This window comes from Panthera uncia, chromosome D2 (genome assembly GCF_023721935.1).
Source record: "Panthera uncia isolate 11264 chromosome D2, Puncia_PCG_1.0, whole genome shotgun sequence".
Taxonomy (NCBI): domain Eukaryota; kingdom Metazoa; phylum Chordata; class Mammalia; order Carnivora; family Felidae; genus Panthera; species Panthera uncia.
Window position 1 is genome coordinate 7258140 of NC_064818.1, and position 16533 is coordinate 7274672.

General features: G+C 45.7%; 1 long non-coding RNA gene across 2 annotated transcripts; it reads left to right on the forward strand.

The window, feature by feature from the left end:
- The first annotated feature begins 4974 nt into the window (after positions 1-4974).
- On the forward strand, positions 4975-16099 carry LOC125933195 (uncharacterized). 2 transcript variants are annotated; one of them, XR_007460887.1, is made up of 3 exons: positions 4975-10745; positions 13108-13802; positions 13912-16099. It is a non-coding gene; the product is annotated as an uncharacterized LOC125933195 (long non-coding RNA). The 2 variants fall into 2 exon arrangements; XR_007460888.1 differs by having other exon boundaries at positions 4975-5389; positions 9443-10745; positions 13108-16099.
- The last annotated feature ends 434 nt before the right edge of the window (positions 16100-16533 follow it).

The window sequence follows — 16533 nt, forward strand, 5'->3', positions numbered from 1 at the left end:
CAATGGTGGGATCATGACCTGAGCAGAAATCAAGTAGGACGCTTCACTGACCGAGCCACCCAGGAGCCCCCGCTGTGGCATTTTGTATCAGTGGCCCCAATTCATTCATTTGTTCCTCTTCCTGTACCTGTAGGACTAATGGTGCGGTTCCCTTTCTTTTCTATAGCTGTGCTTGAAGGGACCATTTCTAGCATTTAAATCCTGTTGAGTGCTGATTTCTCATCTCTCAGTAGCCCAAATACTCTCAAGACTGAGAAGGAACTAAAGGGAGCGTTTGTTGCAGTAGATTATTCATGGTAAAGAATTTGCTGCCTCGGGAGCAACAAAAATGTGTTTGTGTATAGGCTGCATGGGTGGCATCTGCGTCACCCTGGGCACCATAAGCAGAGCGCTGGGCACTGAGCTTAGCCCAGGCCCCATGAAGTGGCCCTCAGTATCAATGGTCTGTAGACAGTTACTGGATACTTCTTAGCATTTCCCTGGCCGTTCTTTCTGAAAGAGCCAAGGACTCAATGTTTTGGAAGATAAAAGTCAATTACACTAAAATGAGTCTTTGTTTGTTTTGAATAGCTATCAGTTCCTATTTAAAAATGACTTTTGGTCAGTATACAATGTCTTCTGACCTTCCTCAGCAATCAGCTTCTCGTCTGGGTATGAAAAGTCCCCAGAACAATCTTTGGATATCCACAACAGCTTTCTGGTTTTAAGAAGGCTAAATCTTCAGAATCTTGTGAAACAAATAAATGCTTTTATTTTCGGATCATTGGTGCTGAGTAGATTTCCTGATGTTGGGAATTAACTTTTATTTTCTATTTAAATGCTGACTGTGGTAGGTGAAGGATCGCCAGAAGTTCTCTGACACTTTTCCCATTGAGCAGCAGGTCTAGCCCTCCACCCACGTCTGGATTGGCTTGTGCTGCTTAACCAATGGAGTTAACCAGTAAAGTTGTGGTGCTTAACCAACAGAGTTAACCAACAGAGTTGTGATGTTTAACCAACAGAGTTGTGATGCTTAGCCAACAGAGTTAACCAATAGTGTTGGACTGTTTAGCCATTAGAGTTAACCAATGGAGTTAACCAACAGAGTTGTGCTGTTTAACCAACAGAGGTAACCAACAGAGTTAACCAATAGTGGTGTGATAGTTAACCAACAGAGTTCGTTGTAAGTAACCAGGTGTAAGGAAGTAAGAGTTGTGATGTTTAACCGATGGAAGTGACACCATGTCAGCTCTGGGCCTCGCCCTCAAGAGGACGAGCAGTTTCGCACTTCGCCCGTGGGAATGTGGCCGAGGGTCCGCGTGGGAAGTCTGACTACCCTGAGGCTGCCATGCTGTGAGAAGCACAAGCCACCCGGGGAGCCCTGGAAGATGAGGTGCCAAGTATGGAGACAGAGAGAGGTGGAGGAAGAGGGGCAAAAGGGAGGCAGGGTGGGAGACGGACAGTGAGCAGCGCACTATGGCATCAGGCAGGTGATTGAAGATGTCATGCCAGAATTCTAGAAATGGATCCTCAGCCCCAGCTGGAATCAGAGATGAGTCACCCAGCCAAGCTCTTCCCCAATGCTTTACCCACAAAATGGCGAACAAAACGAAATGGTTTTTATTTTATTTTATTTTATTTTATTTTATTATTTTATTTTATGTTAGGGTCCCAAGTTTTGGTGTAGTTTGTTATACAGTAATGGACAATTGACTTTTCAGCTACTACAGATCATCACTGAAGATAATTCTAAGAAACCTGTCGGGCACAGCTAGGGAAAGACATTCATTCTTGGGATGTGAAAGCTGGAAGGGGTCATAGAAACCATTGGTTCCAATACTGTTATTTCACAGAGGGAGGAAACCGAAATCCAGAGACATTAAAAGAGCAGTGCTCAGCCACTTGGTCATAGAGCTAGGGGTTTAACCATTGCCTCAACGGTTTTGTGACAACTTTCCCAGAGAAGAGCCTTCTTGGTCTTCAAATTTCTTCTGAGGAGAGTCACTAGGTTCAGAATCTCTCCTTCCCCGCACCTGCAGTCTGTGGTCTGCTCCTTCCGAGGGCCCCCGTGCCCTCCTGCTACCCAGGGTCCTTCCTTCCACCTCCCACCGCCTCATCCCTGAGCAGAATTTATTCATCTTCAAATGCAGAGAGAGCACAATGGACATTGTGATTCATGCCACCAAGTTTCTTCCTCCAGGATAGGTGCTTGAGCCGCTCAGCCGGAAGCCAACGAAGGGCACATCCCAGGAGAGCGTGTTAGGGAGGCTCCCGGGTTATCTGCCTCTTGACTGGGTGCCCGGGTCCCTGTGGTCCACCCAGCAATTGTACACAGCTGATTACATGTAGCAAGCCAGAGCCCCGGATTCCCCATGGCACACACTGCTGTTTCTACAGCCACATGGTCCGTGCAGAAGCTGACCACATAGCTTTCAAGTTCACAGGGAAGGGCGTCTCAGAGGAGACCCAGCTCAGCTGACTTCCTTCCATTTAAACTACTCCTGGTGGGGTAACCCCTCACGAGGAAACCTCTCTGATAGTCTCTGTCACTGTCCCGCTGAGGTCCAGGATGCAGCATTCTCCATCCCCTACATCTGCCCCTGCCCTACTCAGTAAGGAGTCACTTCAGCTTTCAGAGAATACGAAGTTTCCAAACGGGTTGGGGGGGTGGGGGGTTGGAAATCCACTGGTGCAAATGAAGGAGAATTTTATGCTTAGGGAGAAAACTGGGGAAAATAGTTAAAAGTCATCCCCAAATACAAGGACAGAAAAAAAAATGTAAAGAGAGAAAAGCATAAACCTTAGGCCAGCATTTTTCAGAGTGGTTCAAGGGCCATTTGCATCAGAATTACATAGGGTGCTTACGAAAAATGCAGATTCCAGCCTTCCATTCTGGACCCACTGAGTCAGGCTCGGTGGGGGTGGAAACGTACATTTTCAACAGCTCTCCGGGTGGTTCTTGTGCTCATTAAAGTTTGAGAATAGCTGCCTTAGATTTGTTTTACAAACAAATTTCATGAAACATTTTCTGAGAAGTCCATGCAAATTTCAGCTTCGATTTATGTGTTCTTCCTAATGCCCGCATGTGCACACGCACATGTATACACACACACACACACACACACACACACGCGCACACACACACACACTGTTTTATAAGCTTAATGGGAATGGAGGGAAAGGAATGGATGTGGGCTAATTTCAATCTTTATGTGTGGTTTTTAGACCTTGAGACATACCTCCCTTCCCTTTGGCTCATCTTCTCCCCTTTACCATTTCTTTTATGCATGAGGCATCCCCCCCCCCCCCCCCCCCCCTTCATGTTTTCTGGCCACAAGGGAAATTCCCAGGTGCGAGAACATTCAGTCCTCAGCCTCAGGAAAGACTCTGATGTGCATCTTTGAAGATGGCAGAACTTAAATATTAAAGGATCCACCAGGCGCCAATAGAGTCGAGCTGGAGTCCCAAAGGGGAATTTGTTTTCAACATAAATACTAATAATACACTGATTGTGAAGGCGAATATTGACAGTGTGTTGAGTGCTCCGATCAGCACCTCCCTTTGTTCTTTTGAGGGATGTCAGGGCGGCTAAGTCAGGCCAACTATGGGGAGGTGGCGGACCCGGAAGCTTGTGCTGAATGTGTGTATTCCTTCGTCTCCAGCCCTGACCATTTGGGGGTCCGTGCCTCTCCCCGCGAACCCTTGGGTAACAAAGCCTTTCTCAAGTGGTCTCCCACACTGCAGAGTACAAAACTTGGAACTCAGTAGAGGCTTGGACAAGCATCAGATAAAAACACCTGTTTTCATTCCAAAGAGCCAAATAGTGCTTCAATGCTACCCATTCTTCGAGATTTAGCTTGAATGCTGAATTCTCCAGGAAGCACTTACCGTGTTACAAATAGTATTATGATACTCTTACTTTTATCCAAATTAATGTTATAATATTACCTACATAATATAGAGACCTGAATAATATACTAGTTTTAAAATGCTGGCAGTGTTACTATGCTATATATTAATACCTGTAATAATATCACTCTTATCCCATTAAAGTAATGCTAGCCGGATAAGGGTAACAGCCATGACAATAATGGCTGATATTTATTGAGAACTTACTGGGAAGATGTCAACCCTGACGTGAGTATTATCACTTAATGCTTACCCCCATTCTGCAAGGTGGATCCTCAAAGTGCTCTCACCACAGAGGAAGAAAGGAAGCTTCTGTCAGCTGCTAAATGGTGGGACCACAGTTTGCACCCACAGCCCATTCTCCCATTCAGCAGGTTACCTTCCTCACTCCCCTGGGTCCAGACCATCGTCTGGCCTTTGGTGGGAGCCCTTGACCACGTTCTGCCTTTCCTTATAGTGATTTAGCAATTGCCCAGCTCCTGGAGGGCAGGATCTGGTTGGCCCCTGAAAGCCTTCATCCCGTGCCGTTCAAATGTCTCTTGGATAGGTTAGAATTTCACCTGCCAAAAGGATCAGGCTTGCAGATGACAGTGGCAGTCTACCTTCTTCTGCATAAAGGGAGTGCCGATTATCCACAACTTATCTCTAGTGATAGCAGAAGGTAATTTCCTCGCCAGTTTCCTCCAGCAAGGACCTCGGCAACTATTACCCAAACCATTGCAAAGTGTCCATCAGATTTATGATGAGTCCTGCTGAGCTCTATAATACTATAACCTATAATTACATACTACTCTATGGAATACTATAGAATAACGTGCACTCGACACCTACCATATGCTGAGCACTCGGCTAAACCCTTTGCGAAATAATCCCATAGCCCTTACCACTCTTCAAGGCAGATAGTTATCTTTTCTCTATTGAGTGAAAAGCCAGTGAGTCACAGGGTTTGGATCTGAAATCCAGTCTGACTCCAAAGTCTATGCTTTTAATCATGTAATCACTATTCTAACCAACCTCTTTCCCTCTTCCTTCCTCTTCGCTTTCTTTTCAAGAAACATGTATTGAATGCTTCCTCTGTACGAGGTGGGTCAGGCGGATACTGCAGAGGTGAGCAAGCAAAACCTGGTCCTTGCCCTGACGGGATATTGGGCAAAGTCAGAAGACGGAATAAGCAATTAGGAAACCCGGTGGCAAGGGTATGGCAGAGTTTGCAGAGCTGTGAGAACAGAGGCAGGACGGCCATGACCTTGCTTGGCTCTTGAAGTGTAGTCAAATTTACACAGCAACCCTCTGGGCTGCCTGTCAGAAGCCCCGTTTGTGTGTGACAGTGCTGAGTTTCAGAGAGGTCCGGACACTTGCTCAAGCCCATGCAGATGGCAAGCGACAGGGCTGCTATTCAAGCCCGGGTCTGGAACACTCAAGGCTGGTGCTTTCCTCCTTGGACCAAGTCATCCAGAACTAATGGAAGTAACCTCCAATGGAATGACTGCTTTTTACTGTGGTAAGTGACGTGTTTTCTACTAAATAAGAAACAGTTCATTTCTTTCTAGCCAAACGATCATCCCTCTACATTCTTTAGGGCAAGAAAAAGCCCCAAATTCCTGTGTTTTGAGGATTCTTTCTGTGAGGGAAGTGGAGGAAATCCTTAAGGTAATCGACAGATCCCTTGATAGTTATTTCAGGTTCTGCTCGAATGGAGTTCGCTAGGTGAGTTATTCCTCAGTTTACATTTATTTAGATTTCAAGCCTGCCCACGTTGGATGAATGGCAAGGGCCAACTTCATTTTGGGCTATGATGAACCGGTCAAGGACTAGCACTCCCTGCAGAAAGAAATGCAAAGAGGCTGATGTACGTGACGTTCTCGGGTCCTCGGGACTTCACTGTCGACTCGCTGCAAGTTTGGGGACATTTCACCTCTTGTTAGTCCTCCGGATTTTCTGTACTTTTTTGTGAAATGAACACAGTAGCAGGGAAACGGCTTCAGAGGAAGGATAAGCCACCCGCTGCTCTGAGAGCACTACACCTTGCCCTGGCAGAGGAGGTGACATTCTCAAGCTTCTACACTCTTCGTACACACCATGTATTCTGAACGGCACTGGGCATTTCACAAGTATCTGGTTACCATTTCTGAAAACCGTTCTTGTGAACGGTGTTTGGACATGAGACAACTAATTTCCTGCGTCATGTGTGGATTTCCAGAACAATGCCAGAGGGGGCTAAGAATACTGTTACTCTGTTGACAACAAAAAAATGCTTTTAACATCTGCCCAGGGCCAGAATTTTATCTCTCCCAGTATATTAAAAACACCACGCCGGAGAGTCCGTGCGAAGGGAAGGATGTTTAATTAGTCGGGTGCTTTTGAAATCCTCTCTTTGAGTTCTGAGATAGCGCTGAAGAATAAAAGGCCCTAACTGGCACTGACCCTACTTACCTGAAGGCAATATTTAAACAGAAGAGTCTGGTGTCCCTCCGCCCCATCCTCTTGGCCCCATCACGCCCACCATGTTGGCCAATGTGACAGACTGCTAACACACTGTGCCAGTGGAAGTCAATCTCGGACGGCCAGAGCTCCAAGCAGGCCCCAGCTCAGGAGAGCTAAGCCATCATCTCTTGTCAGTACTCAATAAAAGCATTCAGACATCCCAATATGTCTTTTTTTTTTAAAGGCAGTGATCTTCTGTGTAAGGAAAAGATGATTCCGAGCAAGATTCATCAGAGTTGCTGGTGAAAGATGCTGTGTTATGGGAAAGTGAAGCCAGGGCCTTCTCGGCCTTGCATGATACAAAATTAGGGACAGGAGGGGCCATGCGGCAAGCAAAAGACTGTTAACAGGTGGCTCCCGGGCTACCTGGAGCCCTAAATGTGTCTCGTTTGACCTACACAGAGCTTTCGTAGAACTTAATAACAAATCATAAATCATAAAATAATAAATAATACAAAGTAACAGTAAGTAAATAAAATAAAACAAAACAAAAATAATAAAATAATCAGCTCCAGCTTCTGAAAGGGGTGGGGAGACAAGAAAATATAGGAGGATATCTTTGCAGTCTCGGGGTCGGCAGAACTTTCTTCAGATGGAACACCAAAATCGTGACCCATGAAAGAAAAAAAAAAAAAGATGGACTTTAGCAAAGTTGAAAACTCATGGTTTTGAAAGGCACTCTTAGAACAATGAAGGACAAGTCACAGGCCGGAAGAAGTATTTGAAAATCACAAATCTGATGAAGGACGTATATGCAGATTAATAAAGAACCCTCAGCACTCAACAATACAAAAATAACCCCATAAAAATAGGCAGAAGATTTAAATAGACAGTTCACCAAAGAAGATGTAAGGACAGCAAATAAATGCATAGAAAGATGCCCAACTGAACTGGTCTTTAGGGGAATGCAAGTTAAAACCACGGTGAGATACGCACATCTACAAAAACGACTAAAACTAAGAAGGCTGACTATACAAAGTGTTAACACAAATAGTCAGCTATTGTATGACCTAGCTGTTCTGCTCCTAGGTGTTCATCCAAGAGAAACAAAAGCATATGTCCAAAGACTTACACAAAAATATGAAAGCAACTTTGTGCTAGTAGCCTCAACCCCAAACTAGAAACAACCCCAATATCCATCAACAGATGAATGGATAAACAAATTATGGCGTTTGCATATAATAGAATACTATCCGGCTGTAAGAGGGAATGAGCTATTGATCCACACGCCATGAAGGAGTCTCAAAATTATTATGCTGGATGCAAAAAACCTGACCCAAAAAAGTACATACTATACGATTCCATTTGCGGAAAATTCTAGAAAATGCCAATGAATCTGAAAGAACAGAAAGCAGATCTGTGGTTGTCCCAGAACGGGGATGAGGGTGAGAAGGCTGGATTATAAAGGGATACAAAAGAACTCTCGGGAGTGGTGGATGTGTTCATTATCTTGATTACAGTTCTGGTTCACAAGTGAACGTGTATATAAACCTCCTAAATTGCACACTTTGAATCTGTGCCATGTATCATCTGCCAGTTACATTGCAATAAGGCTGTTCAAAATGGACAGATCACATCTGGGTCTGGGGGATGCCACATTTCTCTTAAAAACTTACCAGCTGTGGGCCTATATTCCTGTATGACACCAACAGGCTAGCTGGGAGCCCTGCTGTCCCTGGACGTGGTGTTCCCTCCGTGCCCACTGCTCTCATGAACTGGGTCCACTCCTCGTATTGAGGTTGCCTGCTTGGCCTCTGCAGGCATTCGAATTTAGACTCCTCAGTCTTGCCATGCTCCTTGCGGGCATTACAGTCTTTAAAACTTCTCCTTGCTTCCCAGATTAAGTTCCTTTAGATAAGTTCTTCAAGAGTGAGCCTGGGGTCACAGATCATTATGACAGAAGGGCATCAAGGAACTTTATGAGAGTGACACACTTCTTTGGGCTCCCGCCAGCAAGTTGAGACAATAGTTCCCTTGCTTGCGTGGGAGGCTGATTTCAACTCTTCAACTCATAAATAACTCTGGCTAGCATGAATCAAAGGAATGCTTTATTAGGAGAGAAGAGTTGAGGGGGTCCTGGGTGGCTCAGTCTGTTGAGCGTCCGATTTTGGCTCAGGTCATGATCTTGGCGGTTTGTGGGTTTGAGCCCCACATCGGGCTCTGTGCGGACAACTCAGAGCCTGGACTCTGCTTCATATTCTGTGTCTCCCTCTCTCTCTGCCCTTGCCCTGTTCGCGCTCTATCTCTGTCTCTCTCAAAAATAAATAAATGTTAAAAAAAAAAAAAAAAAGGAGAGAAGAGTTGAGGGGCACCTGGATGGCTCAGTCGGTTGAGCACCTGACTCTTGATTTTGGCACAGGTCATGATCTCATGGTTTGTGAGTTTGAGCCCCAAGTGGGGCTCCATACTGACAGCACGGAGCCTGCTTGGGATTCTCCCCCTACCTCCCCTCAAAATAAACATTTTTTTTAAAAAAAGAAGAGAAGCGTTGAAAAGGTTTCTATAATGTTCCATAGCTAAAATGGCAAGGCTCAAAGGTCGAGCAGGGCATTCCCCAACATGACTATCAGCCTGTCCTCGGTTGAAGCTTTCCTGCAAGCTGGGACTTGGCTGGCCTGATTCTGTCCCATATCCCTTGTGGCTGCCCTGAGAATACCTATCTGCTTCACCAGAGCCTCTGACAAGTCTCCTTGAACTCTAGATTTTAGCATGGGGAGGCCAGGAAATGTGCTGATCTGGACAATTATTATAACATTTCTGGCCACCCAAGGGCAGTTGAGGACTTCCTTTCTTTTGAGATCTATGCCTTCTGATAATGGCACAGAGACATGGCCGTAAACAGTAGACGTAGAGATCTTAGCATGGGATCATCGTGTCTGCTCACCTCCATGCAGCCCAGTCCTTCGAAGCTCAGAGCTTGGTCTAGACCACAGGCTAACAGCACACCAGATGGTTGAAAACTCTCCTCCAACCCTGGTGTGCTTCCTGACTCTCTATAGGGGAGTCTTCCTCGAGGGGGACTACTCCGCATTTATGCTGGTGCTAACTTTCTGTTGGCTTTCTCTTTCAGAAGAGTCTCGGGGCCCCTGACATCTTCAGGTATGCATGCCTCCTGGAGCCTGCCTCAAGTCCCAAAGTCCTTAGTTTTCTTTGTTAGGAGCTAATTTGGCTGCACTGGCTACAGGAAAATTCCCCACCATTTCGAAAATCCAAGCTCTGTGGTCATCTCTGTCTTCTAGTACCTGTCTCCCTCCAGAATCTGCTTTGTACCATGGAAGAGTTTCACCTGGGGCTGGAGAACATCTTTGACTTTCTGTTTGCCTCAAAAGAAGCTAAGTGCTGCCTATCTATAGAAATTTATGCTATTTCTACGAGTGCAAACTGTATAACTACACAGAGCTTGGAGACTGGGGTTGGAAAGGGAGTAGCTCAGCTTGAATCTATTTTTGGCCAGATCCAATTTAGAGGAAGAACGCCACTTTCATGATGATGGTGATGATGATGATGATTACTCTTTGAAGGAGTAGCTCTTCTAGTGACACGTGATGAGTGTCACATGATCAGCATAAGCACGCACGAGCACACCCTCCATTCTACATTAACGGAGGGACGGGAGGGTGGGTTTCAGTAAAATTTTTAAATCATAAGGATACATACACAAAGTCAGATGTGATGACTTCAAATCAATCACAGTTGTGGCCAAGCCGTATTTTCCAACAAAGCTGCCAGCTGCCACTGTCTGTAATGCATCCGGAACTCCTCTTTTTTGCTACCTTTTATAAAACCCGCGTCAGATTACTTGGAATGTCCTCAAGAACGTACAAATCTTTGGTTTTTTTGTTCTGTGATTTTGGGGACTGTTCTCGGTTGAATAGCGAACCCCCCAAATTCACATCCACCTGGAAGCTAAGAACATGCAGACATATTAAGAGGGCAAGTTTAGGGTGGATCCTATATCCTATATAACTGGTATCCTTAGAAAGAGGAGAGAAAAGAAGAGACACAGAGACAGAGACATACAGGGAGAAGGCTGTGTGATGGAGAAGGTCAAAGTGCTGTGTCTACAAGCCAAGAAATGTCAAGGATTGCTAGGGACCTCCAGAGCTAGGAAGAGGAAGGGAAGACTAGACACTATAGAGAGTGACACGGCCCTGCCACGACCTTGATTTTGGACTTCTAGACTCCACAACTATGAGAGAAAACATTTCTGTTGTTTAACCCACTCGGCGTGTGGTACCTTGTACGGCAGTCCCAGGAAGCTAACACAGGAGCTAAGTCGGTTGACTGAGGAAGTAATCAAGCTGAGTAATTCTGCTGCTGATCAAACAAACGCTGTGATCAACCAGACCAGACGGATTTAAAGGACACAACAGGTAATGGTTGCCTCTGGTGGCGAGCGCTCTAAGACTGGTACCCTTCGCGTTGTCTCATGGGTCCTCGAAAAACTGTGGTGTGGTGTCTTAGCTCCATTTCACAAGAGGAAGAAGCTGAGGAGTTTATAGGTTGAGAAACTTGCCTGTGATGGTGCAGCTGGTCGTGGTCAGAATTTAAAGTTTATGCCTCTTTTTCTACACCACACTGCGTCTCAATGTCTGAGGATGACTGCCAAAAATGTTTGAGCAACAGACCTGTCTTTGAACTAATTGTACCATGCCCCAAGGTGACAGATGTGTAGAAAGGTTCTCTTGGACAGTTAGCTCTGGCTTTTGTTGGTTTGTTTAAAAAAAAAAAATCCTCTGTGATTACTTTCCGGCCACACCTCGTCTATGTTATGTTGGATTCTTTGCCTGCCTAACTTATATTCCCACTCCCTTAGGAGACACTGGGACTTCTTTTCCATCTTGTGCAGAACTGAAGAAGCTGTCAGCACTTAGTAAATAATCAGTACCCACGCCAGCACAGCGATCCCTACAAATTATGACCCTCAGGCTCTGAAGACTAAGAAAAATGTTCAGTTGTGCAATATTCCACTCTTTTAATAATCTTAACAGTGTGGGTCATGTTAGTCCTAGTTTAATATTATAATCCAAACAATATTTGACTCTGAATGCGGAGTGAGGCTCAGGAATCACCCGGGCCAGCGTATTCTAAGACGACTCAGGGTAGCCGGTCGGGCTGTTTTGACCTTTCCAGTATTTGCGAACTGGCTGGGCTTTTTGTCCATCCACTGCCTACATGGCACTCACCACACACATAATAATAGAACAATGGTGCCATTTTTCTTTTCCCTTTCTCTTCTTAAAATCTTGTTAAGAAGAACCAGCTCAGCTTTGCCGTTGTGGTAGATTGAGGGCCACCATGTCTGTTTGCTGGGACCACTTTGAATGGACTCAAGCTGGACAGGGTCCATCTCCTCTACTCGGCTCTCCTCTACTCTACTTTATCTTTCTGTGTCCCCAGTCAAAGAAATGGGGCTCACCTCAGGCGGAGAGGGTTTTTTGCAAATGGTCCTTGACACTTCGTGTCCCTCTTTTTCTCCATGTGGTGCGAGGCGTGTGCCAGGGCTCATGACATGGCAGTAAGGGAGGATGGTCTTGCTTGGCTGAAGACCAGCTTTGGGTTGAAGCCAATCTTAAATTCTGTAAGAAGCGTTCCTAGACTGTAGCCTTGGTCTCATGCTTCCTTCTCGGAGACGCTTTCTCTTTGTGAAAGAAAGTCTTTGACTTGTCTTCTTTCATTTTCCAGTCTTCCTTTGCTATAAGTCACTTATATCTATTTTTTCCTTTGGAATATCAGTGGCATCATCTCTTGGTCTGTCACACTTTGGGTTCAAAATTGTTTAATAGGTAGGCGCTTTCCAGGTAAACTTCAGAGTCTTTGGCCTATCGTTCAAGGCCCACCTACCCCTCAATCCCACCCCAATTTGTCTGATATTCATTGATTCAATGAGAGGCAAAGGTGCTATGAGAGGATGTAGGCAGGACACGTGACCCAGATTCTGAGGCCAAGAGACGCTTTGCAGAGGAAATGATGTCGAGGCTGAAACCCGACTACGAATTGGAGTTGCCCAGATGAAAGATAGAAAAGGTTTTCTTGGTGGGTGGAATGCCATGTATAAAGCCTAGAGGCAAGACTGCAGAGTGCACTTGGGAACTGAGAAGTGCTCTGTAGATGGAGGGCAGGGAGGCGTTGGGCAGGGATTGGGAAGGTGAAGGCTGGAGGCAGAAAGCAGGGACCAGATCCTGTTGGACTTGAAAACCTAGTGGGTTAGACTTTGCCCTAAGGTCAGTGAGGAACCATGGTAGGTTTTAAGCAGGGGTGGTGGTGGTGAGGGAACCGTTAAGATTTACCTTTTATTTAAAAAAAAATTTTTTTTTAATGTTTATTTATTTTTGAGGGGAGAGGGAGGGGCACAGAGAAAGGGAGACACAGAATCCGAAGCAGGCCCCAGGCTCTGAGCAAGCTGTCTTCACAGAGTCCGATGCGGGGCGCGAGATCATGACCTGAGCCAAAGTCGGACGCTTAACCGACTGAGCCACCCAGGTGGCCCAAGGTTTCCCTTTTAAAAAGATCATTCTAGCTTCCTCGAGGATAGTAGATCAGAAGAGAGCAAGATAAAGAGACTGGAAACCCAACTGGAGGCTGCAATTCAGACAAGAGACGATAGCAGGAAGTAGGAGCATGGCCAAGAGGACAAGAAATGTGAACAGACTAGGGATATTTAGGTGTCAGGCTGGTTCTGAGTATGTTACCTGATTGCATTCATACCATACATGTTCCTGCTTGTATCCACAGAGACAAATTCTACCCACACCGATGGTGTCTCTACGTGAAGCCTGCTCTGACCTTCAGCCCCCAGAACCTGTATAAGTGCTCGTAAGCTTTTTTGCCCTGTGCCCTTATTTCACGAAGACAACTCATGTACACGGTCAGTTCTCGTTTTGATAACGTGTGTCTTTTCTCAAGCGGATGGCGTGCATTTTGAGCAGAAGCCACGTTGATACGTCTTTTATATTCTGTCCTCCTTAGCGAGTCCCACGTCATCTCACGCAGCGTGGATGGAGCGGTAAGTATTTGTCCTGCCGACCACCCGCCATCGTGTTCCACTTCCGAACACCTGCTGGCTATTCTCGTGCAGGTTTCCTTTTAAGTGGCACAACCAAGCGGTCAGTCTAGTGATCCACTCATTCATTTATTCATCTGCTTATGCTTTTCTTCACTCACTCGCCATAGCCTTACTAGGCAGCTGCTGTCTCCCAGGTACTGTTCTAGGGCCAATTCTCTCTGCCTCTGGCTGAACGGCCCACTTCGTTTTGGATATGGTGTTTCTCGTCACAGAGCCAGACTCCTTCTCCCATTTGCCACATTCAACGAGGATTCAGTGTACCGGACGTGTTTTTCTGCTCTAAGCGCAGCTTAGCGAGTGGTACCCAGATGAGTCACATCATGGGGAGGAACTAAGGTGTGGAAAGATTCCTCTGGCTCCCCAGGTAGAGCACTCGCCTTCCTGCAGTTGGCAAATGTCTTGCCCAAGGGACTCAAGCCTTGGTATTTGAATGCGTACCGGGCCGAGTTAATCCTGTCCTGTTTTTTGACTAGTTCCTGATGTTTACTCAGTTGAAAGAGAATTAAAGAGTGCCAGAGACTCCGTGGATGCATGAATCAGAAGAACGGTGGAGTCCTAATGCAAAGTTCTCCACGTAAAGGCACATTTTGGCTCTTGCCCCCGACACGGTCCCAGCTCTCGGGCTGCCATTACCCGGTACCCCACCCTACCAAGAATGGGCATTGGACTAACTGCGGTTTGGGAGGGAAGCTTCTGAGTTCCAAGATTCTTCTGAACTCCACTTGCTTTAAGTGATTTTCACTGCAGAGTTGCATCAAAGCTCTTTTTTTGGCAAAGAAGTTGCCATATATGATTAAAAATAATTTGGGGGGCAGGATCTCTACCAGGAATTGAACAAACAATGTACTGTCTTAAGCTGGTTCCAAATTCCTAATGCATCTGTTTTGTACAGTCCCCATTTCATAAAACTACAATTCCTCGTTTGTCTGAGTTCTTTCTGCTTGCGCGTTATAAAAGTCACACCCGTTTATTCCTGGCCCTGGAGGCACCTTCCCAAGTTTGGGAAAGCCTCTTGTTTGAAGTCACAGAAGCCCTAAATAATGCAGTTGTTGTCAGCATCCCTATTCAACATTTAGCAAGTTACCCCACTGCTTTTCTTGACCAGGACAGATGTAAAACGTCTGACTCCTCAGTTAATTTCCTGAAGATTTCACAGCCCTGATCCATTTTCTGGCCAGAGCCACGATCTTAGATCCGCATACCTCCCCTAATTTCTCCGTTGAAACTCTCCAACGGGGCATCCATGGCCACACAGCGTAAGTCCGCTGTTTTAGTTGTTTAATTATTTTATCTCAAGGCGAATTGTGAGGCTATGGATCAGAAATTTCTAGGTTCAACAGGCTGTTGTCCTCGGTCTTCATCTCAGCTGTGATCATAGAAATTTTCCTGATTTGCTGACACCGAATTTAAACTTAGGCATTCGATTTGGTTTGTTTTTGATGCTGAATCTCTACATCAGTCGGTCACATTAATTTGCAAATTGCAACATCCTAGCCTAAACTGGCCGACACAAAAAAAGAACCCCCCGGCTTACGGAAACTGGCACATCCGGGGGGCACGTTTAGGCACAGCGGGATTCCGGGTTCACAGAGGATTTTCGGGACTCAGTTTCTCCCAGTTTCTTGGCTCTGCTTCCTGCGAGTGTTGGCATCAGGCTCACGGTCCATGAGCGGGAGACGCGGGACTTTGCAGTGACGGGAGCACAGCCTCCTTTCAGGCCCCGTGGAGACAGGTGGGTTTCTCTCGCCCAGAGGTTCCGCAGAATCCTGAACCTGAGTCTTGTTGACCAGAAGTTTTTCACACACCCATCTCTGAATGGGTTCCTCTGGGTAGGGGTAGGCTGATTACTGTAGGACATCCCTGAGGGGAGGAGATGGGGACTGGAGTCAGGACAGAGAGCCCTCCACACAACAGCAAGAAGAGATACCCACCTCGGCTCCTAAGTAAGATGGGAACCGTGGCCCGCTCTCTGTTCCCCCTTTGCCTCTCATAGGATCCAGGGTTGGGTTTAAAGAGGATCCGGCACCGTTAAACTACTTAAAACTCAGGCGTCCGGGTCTGAAGGAACCATAACCGTGCGCACGTGAATGTTACGGTTACACTCGCGACATGACTTTATTTTCGGTACGGTGATGACGGTGACTTTTTTCCTCCAGTTTTTATCTCCGGGTTTCTTTCCATTTCATGCCACATTTTCCAAGTGGGGTATTATTCTAGCAGACCCTTTGAAAATGACTCCTCTGCAAAGTTAACATGGCGTTTTGGACACCGTTTGGGGAGGCTGAACGGGTAAGTAGGATGTGCCGGCTTTGACAAAGTTTACATAATGCAACTGTTGAAAGAGATCCGGAAGCGTTATCTTCAATGGGACTGAATTGAAAAGAAGCAGAGATTAGTGTACAAAATCCTGTAAGTGTTGGAGAAATTTGGCTTAGTCGAGGCCTCTGTATTGGCCTCAACAAAATTGACCGAAGTGTCCTTCTTACAGCTCCTCATTCCCCTGAACCTGGCATGCCCAGGCCTATCTATAGTAATTATTCTTAGTGCTGCCTTATAGGCCGGGAGGCCACCCGAGATTTAAATAGAAGTGAGCAAACTTCTATCACCTCGGTGATTATTATTATTATTACAATTACTGTTACTCATAATTATACTAATAATGGCTGCTAATTATCGAGCGTTTACTATGTGTATAGACTAGTACTTAGATTTATAATTTCATTGAATATTCTCAACAGCCACACGAGATAGAAAGTATCATTCTCATTTCCAGGGGAAGAAATCAAGGCAAAAAAAAGCTCCCCTGAGATTTCACAAACTAGTACATCATAAACCTTGGGATTGAGATACAGGTTAGCAAGTTAGTCAGATTCCAAAGCTCATGATTTTTGTTCAGGTCCTGTTAACTGGTAGACTTAGTCTTCAGGTCTATGGAATAGAAATACCATTGCCTTGGGAAGTCTTTTTCCCTGGCCCTCATTGACCAGGGACATTTTACCCTTTCTTTCATTTTGTAGATTTATTTTTCCTCTTTCTTCCATCTTTCAAATTAAAGAAAGACTAAAATTATTCTGGAGAATAACTGCTCACTTGGC